Raw genomic sequence first — 12,769 nt, forward strand, 5'->3', positions numbered from 1 at the left:
CATATACTTGAGCACATATTGACTCTGACCTGATGGAGAATAAGGCTGATCTCGTTCTGCTTGAGAAACACTGGAAGTATTTTGAGACACTGATTTTGTTTCAGGAAGCATCAAAGCAACACTGTAATTTTGCAAAATGTAGCTCCCTCTGGTGATGTGCATTAAAATAGGTAATAGGAGGCAACAGGATAAGACAAAATTCTTAATCTACCAATCTCTATTTTAGAAGCTATTTGCTTACAGCAGAAAAGGCTCATTTAGAAGTGGAAAAAGTTTGATATATTTTAAGCAGATTTGCTTATCAGGTCTCTTAAAATCTCAAAAATCTGTCAAAATTAGTTGGTATTTAATCACAGCGATGATAGTTCTGCAAAATTAACATGCAGTTCAGAAACCTGATATCTCATCCACTGATTATGGCATTTTGATAACATTTTAGAAAATAAGCTATCTAGATAATGAAATCCTCTTTAGAGGACTTCCTGAATAGTTTACAGTGAATATAGGAGAATATCTCTTATAGAGTGATCTGATTATATAAAAGATAGAACAAAACTAGGAGAAAAAAATAGATAAGACAAATTATTTGCTCCTGTGGATGTCTAAGTTGAAGTTTCTACATTACAGCAATACTAAAATTTTGGAACAAATAGTGATGGATTTGTTACACTCTGTTGATATTTCGTTGACATCAGTTGTGCAAAATGGTATAGTTTCATTCTTGACATCATAACTGAAGTCATGTATCGTCATTTAACCCCAGCTGGAAATTAAGCTCCACCCAGCCACTCGCTCACTCCCCTTGGCTGGGATGGGGGAGAGAATCAGAAAAATAAAAGTGAGAAAACTTGTGAGTTGAGATAAAGACAGTTTAGCAGGTAAAGCAAAAGCCACATGCGCAAGCAAAGCAAAACACTGGCTTAATTCACCCCTTCCTGTTGACAGACAGATGTTCAGCCATCTCCAGGAAAGCAGGGCTCTATCACACATAACAGGTACTTAGGAAGACAAATGCCATCGCTCCAAATATCCCTCCCTTCCTCCTTGCTCTGCCCCCAGCTTTATGTGCTGAGCATGATGCTGTATGGTATGGGATATCCCTTTGGTCAGTTGGGGTCAGCTGTCCCAGCTGTGTCCCCTCCCAGCTTCTTGTGCACCCGCAGCCTCCTCGCAGGTGGGCTGGGGTGAGAAGCAGAAAAGGCCTTGACTCTGTGTAAGTACTGCTCAGCAATAGCTAAAACACCCGTGTGTTATCAACACTGTTTTTAGCACAAATACAAAACATAGCCCCATGCTAGCTGCTGTGAAGAAAATTAACTCAATCCCAGACAGTACCAACACATCATGTTATTAAATTCTGAAGAGTGAATATGTAAAAATTAAATGCAACTATTATTTATCAGTAATTCCTGATAGAATTTGCTCAGTTTACAAGTAACACTATTTTTTTTTCTAATTGTCAAATCTACAGTCTTGAGGCAGTCTTAAGGTTATATCTAGCTGGGGCTTCATTCTCAAGTCTATTTGAAACTTTTAGAGGAAGTTGCATGAAGAGGACTGCACTACACAGAACTTTTCAGCCTCTCAATTTTATGCATTAACAGGAAAGAAAATGAAGTTTCAAGTGAATTTATTGTGAATAAAACAGATTAACTTTAAAAAGAGTGAAAAATCTCAAATTTTTACTTCATGGGTTTGTTGTAGGTTTTTTTTTCTGAGATGTTTGCTGTATTTAAGTAGTTTGTATATGCTATCGACTGTCTTTTAAATACAGAAGTATTAAACAGATAAAAAAGAAGGATAATTAAAACTAAGAATGGAATTCACATTGATGAAGAATGAAGGAGTTTAAGAAGATATCCAAAGAAAGGTGAGTTCCATGTGAAAAAAATGGGACAGCATAGGGTAAAAATAAGTGTAGGATGTTTCATGACAATAAAGCTGGAGGATCTGGATTATATTTGAGGAAAAAAAAGCCAGTCTGGAACTCCTTCTTCATAGTTTTTAACACCTACTTTAATCTTAGTATGGTCATGATGCCAAGCTCTAGGGAAAACAGGTCTTTATCATCTCTCCAGAAAGTGGATTTTTGCACAAAATCTTTGTCTGTTCCAAAGGAAACTCCTGTGTTTAATCTCCTGTTGTGTTAAATAGGTATTTGTAAACCACTTAGAAAATGAAAATTACCAAGTACTTGTGGTATGATTCCCCTTCCTTTTGCTTGGTTATGTGATCAAGCATGCGATTGCACTGTGTTTATCATTTCAGGACTTGTGTAGTCCCAACACAGACATCTCAGATATATCAAACTGTGCCTGTTTCTCTCCATCGGGGAACTGAGGATGACTAGTTCAAGTGTAGATGTCTATGATGTCTAAATTTAAGAGAAATTAATTCTATCTAAGTAGTCTATATCCAAACTTAAAGAGAAGGACTTAAACTAAACATGGAACAGATGTTCACTGATGCCAAATTTGTTTTGGTTTTGCCTGAAAAATTCTTAAAATACTTAAGCTATTGATTGTGTCTTTGCCTGTTTCGTTGGTTTCCAGTGCCTGCTTTTTTGATTTCTAATTAAAACATGATACAGTATCTATTTTATTTATTTATTTATTTGACTTATTTTGCCATATGATATATGGATGTGATTGGGACAGAAATGCTGTGAAACAATCTTTCAGGAACTACAATGTTCAGTTTGTTATCAGAGAGAAGACATCTATAAATATTAGAAGATGAAAATTTGAGTATGGAGTAACTTGGATAGATCTCAGTCTCAAAGCTGAAGTTGGATTTTAGGAAAACCTCAGTTGCAAGACTTTTTCTTTTGTCTAGTTAACTGTTCCAACTTGAAGGGGGGTGTGTTTGCTTGTAGGTTGGGGTTTTTTTTGTCCTTGAGCTGGATTTTTTTTTTTTTAATTTTTTTGCAAGATAATGATAGGACATACATCATGTCAAATTAAACACACTTGGGAGTCTTTGTGAACTATGTGATCTATCTTATTATCATACTGGCTAAGAGTTCTGCTAATTATAATTATTTTATACATTTTGAGTCTAGGAACTACAAAAAGTATTAGGAACAATTAAGGCTTGCTCCACATATGGCCAAAATGTTCACTGAGCAAGGGAAGTGAGATATCAGCAGAGACCTCTTGTACCACTTCATGATTTTCCAACAAACAAAAGGTCAAGTTTCCTTTGAGGCTCATATCAATTTGCTCTCATCTCCCAGCTACAAAGTCTAATGTGTTGCTGTTGGAAAAAAAAAAAAAAAAAAAAAAAAAAAAAAAAAAAAAAAAAAAAAAAAAAAAAAAAAAAAGTTAAGATTCCTTAAATACTTTTTGAGAAAGAACAAGGAAGCATGGTGAAGGAAAACCAAGTTACTTTATATAAATATATATATACATACATACACATGTATGCATCTTTCTCTGTAGTATATTTTCCCCATCATCCTGGAAGGCTTATGCCCTCTCACTTTATTTTTCTGTTTGAAGGCTCTTTCTGCCTTCTGATGACTACCCGCTGACTAACGGGCTGCTAACAGAGGTCATGGACAAGAGTTGTAATGTTTTGAGTATAGCCTCCTCAGTGGGGTTGTGATATTAAAGTTATAGTCTATCTCTAAGAAGACCATTATCATTATAAAGTAACACACATCATTAAAGAGAAGCTCTGTGAAGACCATTATCATTATGTGGTAACACATCATTAGACAGTATCTTTAGCTGCACAGCCCATTGAGGAGGGTACAGTCATAACATGACAGCTCTCTAGAGTGACATGAGTCAGTATGGCCATTTATTTCAGCAGGGGTTACTTATGTCTCAGTGATTCCTCTTGACATCCTTTCTTAGCTACAAGTTGTTAAATAGAAGGAGTTGCTCTAGGATAAGCCCCAGGGCTCTTTGAAAAATAAAATTCCCACTGGAGGTGGAGTACTCCTTTCAGCATAATCACTGCTTGCTTGCAAAGGATTCAAACCTGTTGCCTCGGTGCCAAGGTGACCAGCTGGGAAGGGAGGTACCTCAGGTGTCTGTAACATTGCTTATGGAATTCACAGGGGGCTATGATGGAAACCAGGTAGGTACAGAATATATGAACCTACACCTACAAAGCAAATCTCTTAGTGCAATAGATACACTTAGCTGTCTTATGCTGTCAGGTAATGAAAGTAGCTGAGTTATCCAAACTTACAATAGGCTGGGGATAAAACTAGACCTATACTACCTGTACAAATTGAGTAGTTGTACTGAAATAGGAAAGTGTAGAAAGGTCACAACTGTACTTCAGGAATCAAATTTAGATGCTCCAAACAGACTTAGCTTTCTTTTTTGACAATATAATCCTGTCCTCCTCTCTTGAGGTATACTGAATCAAAGCTGAAGTTGTTGCCATTCATAGATACAGGAAGCAAATCACTTATCAATCTATATTCATGATCATTGTCATTATGCTATATGCATAGGAAGATATTTGTTAGGTATTATTTTGCACCAATATGCTGTTCTTCATTAAAATAATGTACTTTATACTCTTAAAATACGTTCTATTTTGTGTCCTTTCGGAAATTCTTATATGCATACCACATTTAACTACTCTTTTAAAAGAAGACATATTTTTATAAGTTAAGTCATTAATTTTCTGCATCCTTTCTGCTTAAGAAATTGAAAGACTTTAAGAATGAGAAGTGCCTAACTTCAGAAAAGAAAATTTAACAAGGTTACAAATTTCTGTTCCATAACATGTTTTCAAGAGCCAGTAGAGGGTGCATTTTCCACAATGTATTCCATGTCACAGTTTAATTGGAATTCTAATTAAGTATGCGAATAGAACTAAAATAATATATTATTTTAGAATTAACTTCCAGGAAAGCAGGACAAAATTCATAAAATGATCGGGCCTTCCCCTTTTAATCATTCCATCTTAATTTTGAAATAATAAAACACCAATTGAGATATTTTCTGTTCTTCTTTTATTCTTTCTGCATCCAGTGGCTTAAAACAGCTTTCACTTATAACATTGGCCTGAATATTTGAGAATAACCTTTATAACACCATTACTTTAGCAACTTTGCAGTATATATGAATAGCGAATGAGGCCAATTAAATGCCTTCCTTATTTAACAAGAATCACTTGGTAACAACTGGTGTGCAGCTTAAAACACAAATGTCTCAGTCAGCTTTGCATATAATGTGTCATTTTCCCTTCCCTTTAGAGTGTCAAAATTGAGAAACAATTTGCAATCAGTATGTGGTAAGTATGCTGCAACATATATTGGGGTATGGAAAAGTCTCAGAAAACATACAAGCTACATGATCTTCATACCAACCCCAAGTAGCACAGTGAAGAGAGAGCATGCGATGGCAAGCCTACTGAGGGACAATCTTTGCACATATACAGTTAGTTATTCCTGACTACAGTTTTACCTCTTGGGAGCACTGTGGTCTATGGAGCCACTGTTCATTTTCAAAATATATCAAATAAGCGGGTTTCAGTAACAAATTCCAGATTTCCTTCCATTTTTTTTCCAGCCTGCTTTTCGTGTTTTGCATAATTACATGGAATATTTAGTACTCGTATTTCTCTATGACTTTCAAGACAGTAACATACTTCAAGAGCTGCTACATATTCCTCTTCCACAGCAGATTAAATCATATTAACTGCAAGCATAGTGTGTCACTGCACTCCTTGCATAAATCCTGGCACCTGGAAATGTAAACATCTTTCAATGAAACAGTCCTTAAAGAGCTTGCTTTTCCCCCCTCAGAAGATACCTACCAGAATACCTTACTGCCACCCACATTAGTGCTGCTAAGGAACCCCTGTGAAGGTCGGGCAAAATCCAGTGCAAGCAGTGAGTCTGTCTTTATGGAAGCCAGTCCCATATCTATACGGCAAATGAGAGGTACTTGCTGTGCTCAGCAAAGATGAGGCACATTTACTCTGCATGGGAGATCTTCTCACCTCTGAAGCTATAAATAGGGGTGTAGTATTAGCAACTAATATTCATCTGTCTCACTGTATGTATAATGTCTCTCTGTAATGGTTCCATTTTCTAGATGACATTTACTTAACTATATTCTGAGCAGCAAACATGCTCCAGAGGTCATTCAGAAAGTAACTTTCAGAGACGGTCACTCCTATGTTTCCTCCTGAAGATATAATATGTTCTTGAGTTTTCTATTTCTTCTTATTCACTTGATAGTTTTCAAGAATGTAATTTTTGGTGTTACTATTTTTTTTCAACATAGAAATACAATTTTAGGACTCCCAATGTCATTTAACACAATTTGCAATATAATTAATTCTCACTGGTAAACCCCAAGGGCACTATATTCTCGTACAACATAGTTCTCTTAGTCTCTGATTGAACTGATAATTTCTGATGGACGCCTAAAGATTTAGCATTACTCCCAATTCTGTGATGTTGATAAGAACAGCCTTAATTTAAGGAATGAGAGGAGAAATTCAGCAGTGACTGCATAATCTCTACATCTAGTTTAGGATCGAAGAAGACAAAATGAGTGTAAGAGAAAAAATAAAAAGAAAGTGCTAAATTTACTAGATGAGTAGCCAGATAAATAAAACAGAGAGTTGAAGTGATCTGGTGATTTCCTCTAGAAAAACTGAGTCAGAAAAACTTACCAAAAATAAGTTCTGGTCAAAGCCTGAAAAACAAAAGGCTAAGACTTGAATTTAGGATGCAGGATTGCGCATGAATCAGTGGACTTTGTGTTGAAGGACTGTTATGTCCACTCTCTGAGTGAACTAGTGAATGGGATGTGCTAGGTATGGGAGGTCACCTTGCTCATTTATATGTGCCCTTCTGGGTCCAGTACGTTTTTAGTTGGTGTCTGGTCCTCAAGAGGTAGGCAGAAAGGTAAAGGAGGCAAAGAAAAAGAGAAAAATCCTTAAGTGTTTGGCTTCATTAATTCTGCTGCTCAAAGAAAAATTATTTTGGGGGTAAAAAATAGCCAAGGGTTGTCTAGATGAGTTGTGTTTGTAAGTGACCCAAGAAGAGATTTAATCTCTGATGGCCAGAAAAAGTCAAATTTGCCCCAGTCGCGCTGTATGATAGGGATATCTTTAGGGAAAATGAAGATATGGTATATAATGTGATGTTAAGGAAGACAGAAAGAAACAAAGGTGTTGGAGTAAAAAATTACATCGTTACTAAATGTGGAGTAGTGGGAAAGGTGAATTAAACAGAATTCCTTTAAGACCAAGATCGGTTTGGGAAGCATAGTGGGAGGAAAGGTTTTGGTGTTTCTCACAAGACAGATCTGAATACAGACATGAATCATCTGCAGTGTTATTAGTGAGATAAATTTTGGGAACTGTTTCATTCCAATATGGCAGTGAAATATCTTGACTTTCATGAAATATATTGTATGCTTCTACTATTAAAAGTAATGGTAACCCAGTTATGCTTGCAAGTGGCAGCCGACAGATTTCTTCACTAAATTTTCAATCAGTTCTATAGGGTTTATTTTTTTAATATTTTATTTTCTATGACTGTTGCCACAGTACTATCTAATTGAGCAGTTGTTATTAATTCAGCCAAAATTAAATGGAAGGATAAATATTTTCAGAGAGACAAAATTTGAAAAACTTCTGTGAGCAGATGAACCATGAAGAGCCAAGACCTTAATAGGAGAGACATGAAAGTAAACAGGCCTGCTGGTTGCATCTCAATATAGTTAAGGTTCTGGAATATAGATTAAAAAAATATGAAATACAAAAAATTAAGGGGAAAAGATGATAAAAGTTATGCAGAAGTATTGTATGTAATGATTTTATAAATGGAGTTCTACTGCATGCTTGCATCCTTTATTTGGATTCACTAAAGCATTTAATATAATGTAATTAGTGAACCATGAGAAGACAGGGATTTAGTAGAGCAATTGTAAAGTATTTAGACACTGAATGAAAGGCAAATATTAATGGGAAAATTAGAAGAATCATACATTCATTAATGGGGCTTGTCAGGAATTAAGATCACCATTATTTAATATTTTAATATTTTCAGTATTAAAAACAAGAATGTACTGGCAAAATTTGCTGTTATTACATGGAAAGACGTGCATGATCTGTGATAAGAAGGAAATACCAGGATATTTGAGCTGCCAATGTGATATAGCCCTGAGAACGGGAAATGCAACCCTGGGTTGTGACTAGGTATCGTGCTAGTAGAGACGGGTATTTCTGACATTGTACAGGGCACTATAGGCTCTCACTGGAACACAATGTACAGTCCTTTTCACCCAGTTTAAAAAAACTGAAACTCAGACTAGGAGAGATGCAGAGTAAAGCTACTAAAATGACTAGGGATAATGAATAGTAGAAGGAAATGAAAGATATTCTCTTAGACAAAATGGAAAAAAAAAATGAGGCTTTAGTATTGCTGTCTATAACTGCTACAACAGGAAGAACAAAATGGGAAAAGAGCTAAGGGAAAATATCACTAGAGAAGTAGTTCGGTATAAAATGGCTGTAGATAAATGTACGTTGAAAATGCAGAAGTGTTTAAGTGGCAGAGTCACAAGATGCTGGAAGATAGAATCTCCCACTGGGAGTCATAGGGGCAAAAAGTTAATTAGTTTTGAGATGAAGATTAATCCTATTTTTGAACAGATTCTATGATATAGCCACCTGAAATAACAGGGGATTGGACTTGGTTCTGCAAGTTTCCTTTACAAGCCAGATTCCAGCAGTTGTGTCACAAGGTAAGCAGAACCTCGTACTTTCCTGAAATCTCTATGGGCTTGCAGCAACATGAAAATCTATTCTTTCAGTAACTACCTGCTTCTAATAATTACAGTGAACTTGAAAATGTGAACTTCAAGGGTGTAATATCTATGAAGAAAATAAGGCCACATTTACATATATTTTAATACTTCCAAGATTTATTATTTTAATACTTCCAAGATTTATTGCACTAATATCTAGGAGCTGGAGACAGTGAATTGCAGAATCTGAATGCTAATCCTTTATTGACTATCAAATACCATCTATGACATCTTCTTATTTCAATTCCTATATATACTTCAAGCTGGGTATTTCAGAGCTTGACCTTCATTAGCCTTCTACTATTTTTATGTGGACTCAGCTTAATCTTAAAATCCCTGTCAAAAAGGAAATGTATCCCTCTGCAAACTATTTACACCTTGATCTTGTTCCTGCAAAAACTTAACACGGGTCATGTCTACTGTAATACCAGTGAAAAATCTGTCTATGAATAATCATTTCAGTAGGGTTGCTGACAGGAAAATTAGCACTTACGCATGTGTACACAGAATTATGACCCTGATTTGGGAGCTCATGTGAGCTCTGGGTGATGTGCAGTCTTGGGGAAGAACCTTTCACAGAGGATGGAACCATTCCAAGGAGATGACAATGAATCAGATCAATGATCTTCTTTTCTCCCAGCTGAAAACTGTGGTTGCATATGAAGCGAAATTTTCTACAGTCTGTAAGACATATTCTCAGATTGCTAAATGGGAAATGCTGTGCTCCAGTGTGTTCCAAGCCTCCTAAGTGATGTGCAATGGTACCGTATTGAAATGCCTTTTAAAAATCCAATCAAAATAATTGATTTTTCATGACAGAGCTCAGTTTGTCATTGAGTTTCATTCCTCATAGACCCCTTAGAAATGTAGCATGCAGAATGATTACAAAACCACTATCAGTTTCGGTTGTGATGTTTGTTTTGGCATCCTTATATTGAAATGTTTTATGATCTTCCAGACTGAAATGCCAAGAAATAATTTTCTTTAATTTTTTTTTTTTCCTGTAACTGGCCACTACACCCCCAAAAACACATGGGTAAAATTCCAGACTTTAGTGAGTACCCTTTTCTAACTCACCTACAAATAATAATAAAAAAACCCCAAACATCTTTCTAGGCAGATGTATGGTTATACAAATCCAACTTTAGTGTGGAATTTATATTTTTAAAGATAAACAGATTTAAGGTAAAGTAGTAATTGCATTTTCAGTGGCTTCAGCAGGATGACTTTAGACATTTAGAATTTATTGTGGTTTTTTTTAAACTCTTTCAGCTTTATAAGACAGAAATGCAGAATAGTAACAGAAGTTTTGTATATACTAAGGAATAGATACATCACAGATGAAAATCAGTGTAGCTCCACTGAAACCATGGGGGCTTTTCAAGCTCCAAAAATCAGACAGAACTAAAATTTGGCCTGTTATTTTTATGGCTTTTTAAAATGGGCTTTCATAGATCAGTTTTCCCTCTCTTTTTTTTCTGTAGCCCCCATCAATTCACAGATGGTTGGCAGGCACGCTAGATAATAATAGCGTATTTTTTATTCAATAAGTGTGGCTATAGTAATGATACTCACTGTGGTCTTGCCACTGAATGCTGAAGTCTTACAGCCTGAACCAGTCAGCAATGAACACCCTTGCACGGCCCTTTGCTCAGAGTACCTGATTTTGGTGATTCTCAAAACAGACACATGAGATTCTGGCGTGTGGGCCCAGTTTCAAAATTAATGCCAAATATTAAAGCATCTTATTTAAACACTTAACTACCGTTTTCTGGATCATGATCATCCATACTTGGTTGGTTGTTTAATATCTAAGTCTGATTTCTTCATTCATATGAGATACTCATATCTATAGGGGGTACTAGAAGTGTGATCAAGGTGTCTGTATCCTTTGTGGTGTGAATGGACATTCAACATGATAAGCATTTATATTATGTGTGGATTTTTAGAAATTTTAATCAGAAAAATGACAGTTCAGTTCCAATATAGTACATTATTTTTAGATTTAGCAGTTACTTTGCCTGCTCTTTGGTACAGGAGAAGTATTTTAGGAATTTTTTTTATAATTGCTAAATTTGAATACTTGCTTTGTTCTTGTTTAAAAAAAAAGAGACAAGAATACTGTTGAATTATTTAAGACAATGAAACAGATTTAATTTTAGCTGCAAAATAGATTGAAATATATGGTGACATATATAAACTCAGCAATAAGTTAAATAGATTAGAGTCAGGTTTAACTCTGGATGCTGTGGGACCAGCAAAGTTGCATGCATGAGAATACAGCTGTAAACAGCAAAATCTCCGAGACAGAAAAATAAAAGTGACTAATCTTAAATGCTGGATCTGATTTTTTAAATCAGAAGTTGGTTTGACACAGGTTACCATTTGATTTCTAATAAGCAATTAAAACACTCTGATGCTAGAGCCAAATCCATGGTTGCTCCTTGAGAATTTAGGTGTGTCCTACCTTCAGCTGTTACCCATGTGGTTACCCCACATCCTCTCTTTCACCTGTTTAAGAGAGGGTGGAACTCAGCACACGGTTTAGCTTTCATTTCTTTCTGCAACAATTGTTTTGGCTTTGTTCTGAAATGCTCTGCAAACTGAACAACAAAAGCAGAGCTTGAGTCTAGGGAGAGCAGTAGGGCTTGTAAGATTTTAATCATCCATCTCACTAGCATGTGTTCCAGTGAAAGAACATACAAATGGAGCTTGCTGAATAATGCTAGGATCAGCTGCCCTTTTCCAGCAGGAATTGACTTAACACGCAGGACGAATTTTCAACATAAAATCTACAGTCACACTGACTGTCATTGTAGTAGAATGTCATTGTCATTCTACTTCATTCTTTTGTCTCTTCTTTCTACTTTATAAAAAACACAAGAAAGAGAAGGTGGAGCATTTACCAAAGAATTATAGCTAGCAAAACCATAATTGAATCAAGTTACAAAAGGATTGCTTATCCCACGAGACAGTCGTCCTCCTGCCAGGTTGTATTAATTACTTCCTCCATAAGGAATGCCAAACAATGACTGTAAAATCAAAATCAGTCCCTCTATTTTGACTGGGGTATAGCAATCCTAGCAGGATGTTGTCATACCTATCTTTTATTTTTAAAAGCTGGCAGTCATTCCAGACGTTACCAGTGTAGTACACAAACACATGCAGGAATTACTGTTAGATATTAACTGTGTGTATTGAATGCTTCATTGCATATGTTTAAGAGTCTCATGAGAAAAATCTCAGCGTATGCACAGAAATGACATGTGTTGCCACCACAGCTGCTACACTTTGGTGTGCTGTCTCATGGTAATCAGGAAACTATTATTTTGTATAGGAAATAAAGAAAACTTGAAAAGGCAGGTTTTGTTAGCCTTCTGCACTTTGTAAAAAACCAAACCCCACACCCTAATCCCCACAATATACCTCTAAAAACATCAGCCAGCTATGCATTCTCTGCCGTCTGACTTTCAGCATATCATTCCTCCTCACTTGACAAAAACACTGCCTTTGGCTTTTTGTAAAAGCGGAGCATTAAGATGTTGTGAAATCTGGGTTCCAAATGATATGGAACCAGATTTGCCAATGCAATGCCAAGTTATCATATTTAACATACATGCTTAGAATATATTTTCACAAATAAAGAAATACCCAGGAAAACGGTGCTTTAACTGTTTCTCAAATGCAACTAGATGGCCTGATGCCACAAAGAAGGACTGACAAGATGATGTTGCTAAGATTCTTTTATCTCCCTCTAAATGAATTATAGTGTATTTGTATATTTAAGTTTCAGAAGAATGAGTATCATAAATGCATGTACCCAAGAGTATTTTTATAGTATACTTTGTAAAATATATATATGTTGCTTTAGAATCTGATTATAGGCTCATTTCAGAGCCCAAAACACAGACCTAGTAGCAAGAATAGAAACTGAGTTGATAATCTGAAGAACAGGATCCTCTCCATAAAGCAGT

The 12,769-nt window shown here is 35.8% G+C and overlaps 1 protein-coding gene across 9 annotated transcripts in view; it reads left to right on the forward strand.

The window, feature by feature from the left end:
* Nucleotides 1–12,769, forward strand: part of ROBO2 (roundabout guidance receptor 2) — a 1,105,399-nt gene that overhangs the window by 343,447 nt on the left and 749,183 nt on the right. The gene's annotated exons all lie outside the window — the stretch shown is intronic.

The sequence above is a fragment of the Athene cunicularia genome, assembly GCF_003259725.1.
Source record: "Athene cunicularia isolate RWA chromosome 1 unlocalized genomic scaffold, athCun1 chr1_part1, whole genome shotgun sequence".
Classification (NCBI taxonomy): domain Eukaryota; kingdom Metazoa; phylum Chordata; class Aves; order Strigiformes; family Strigidae; genus Athene; species Athene cunicularia.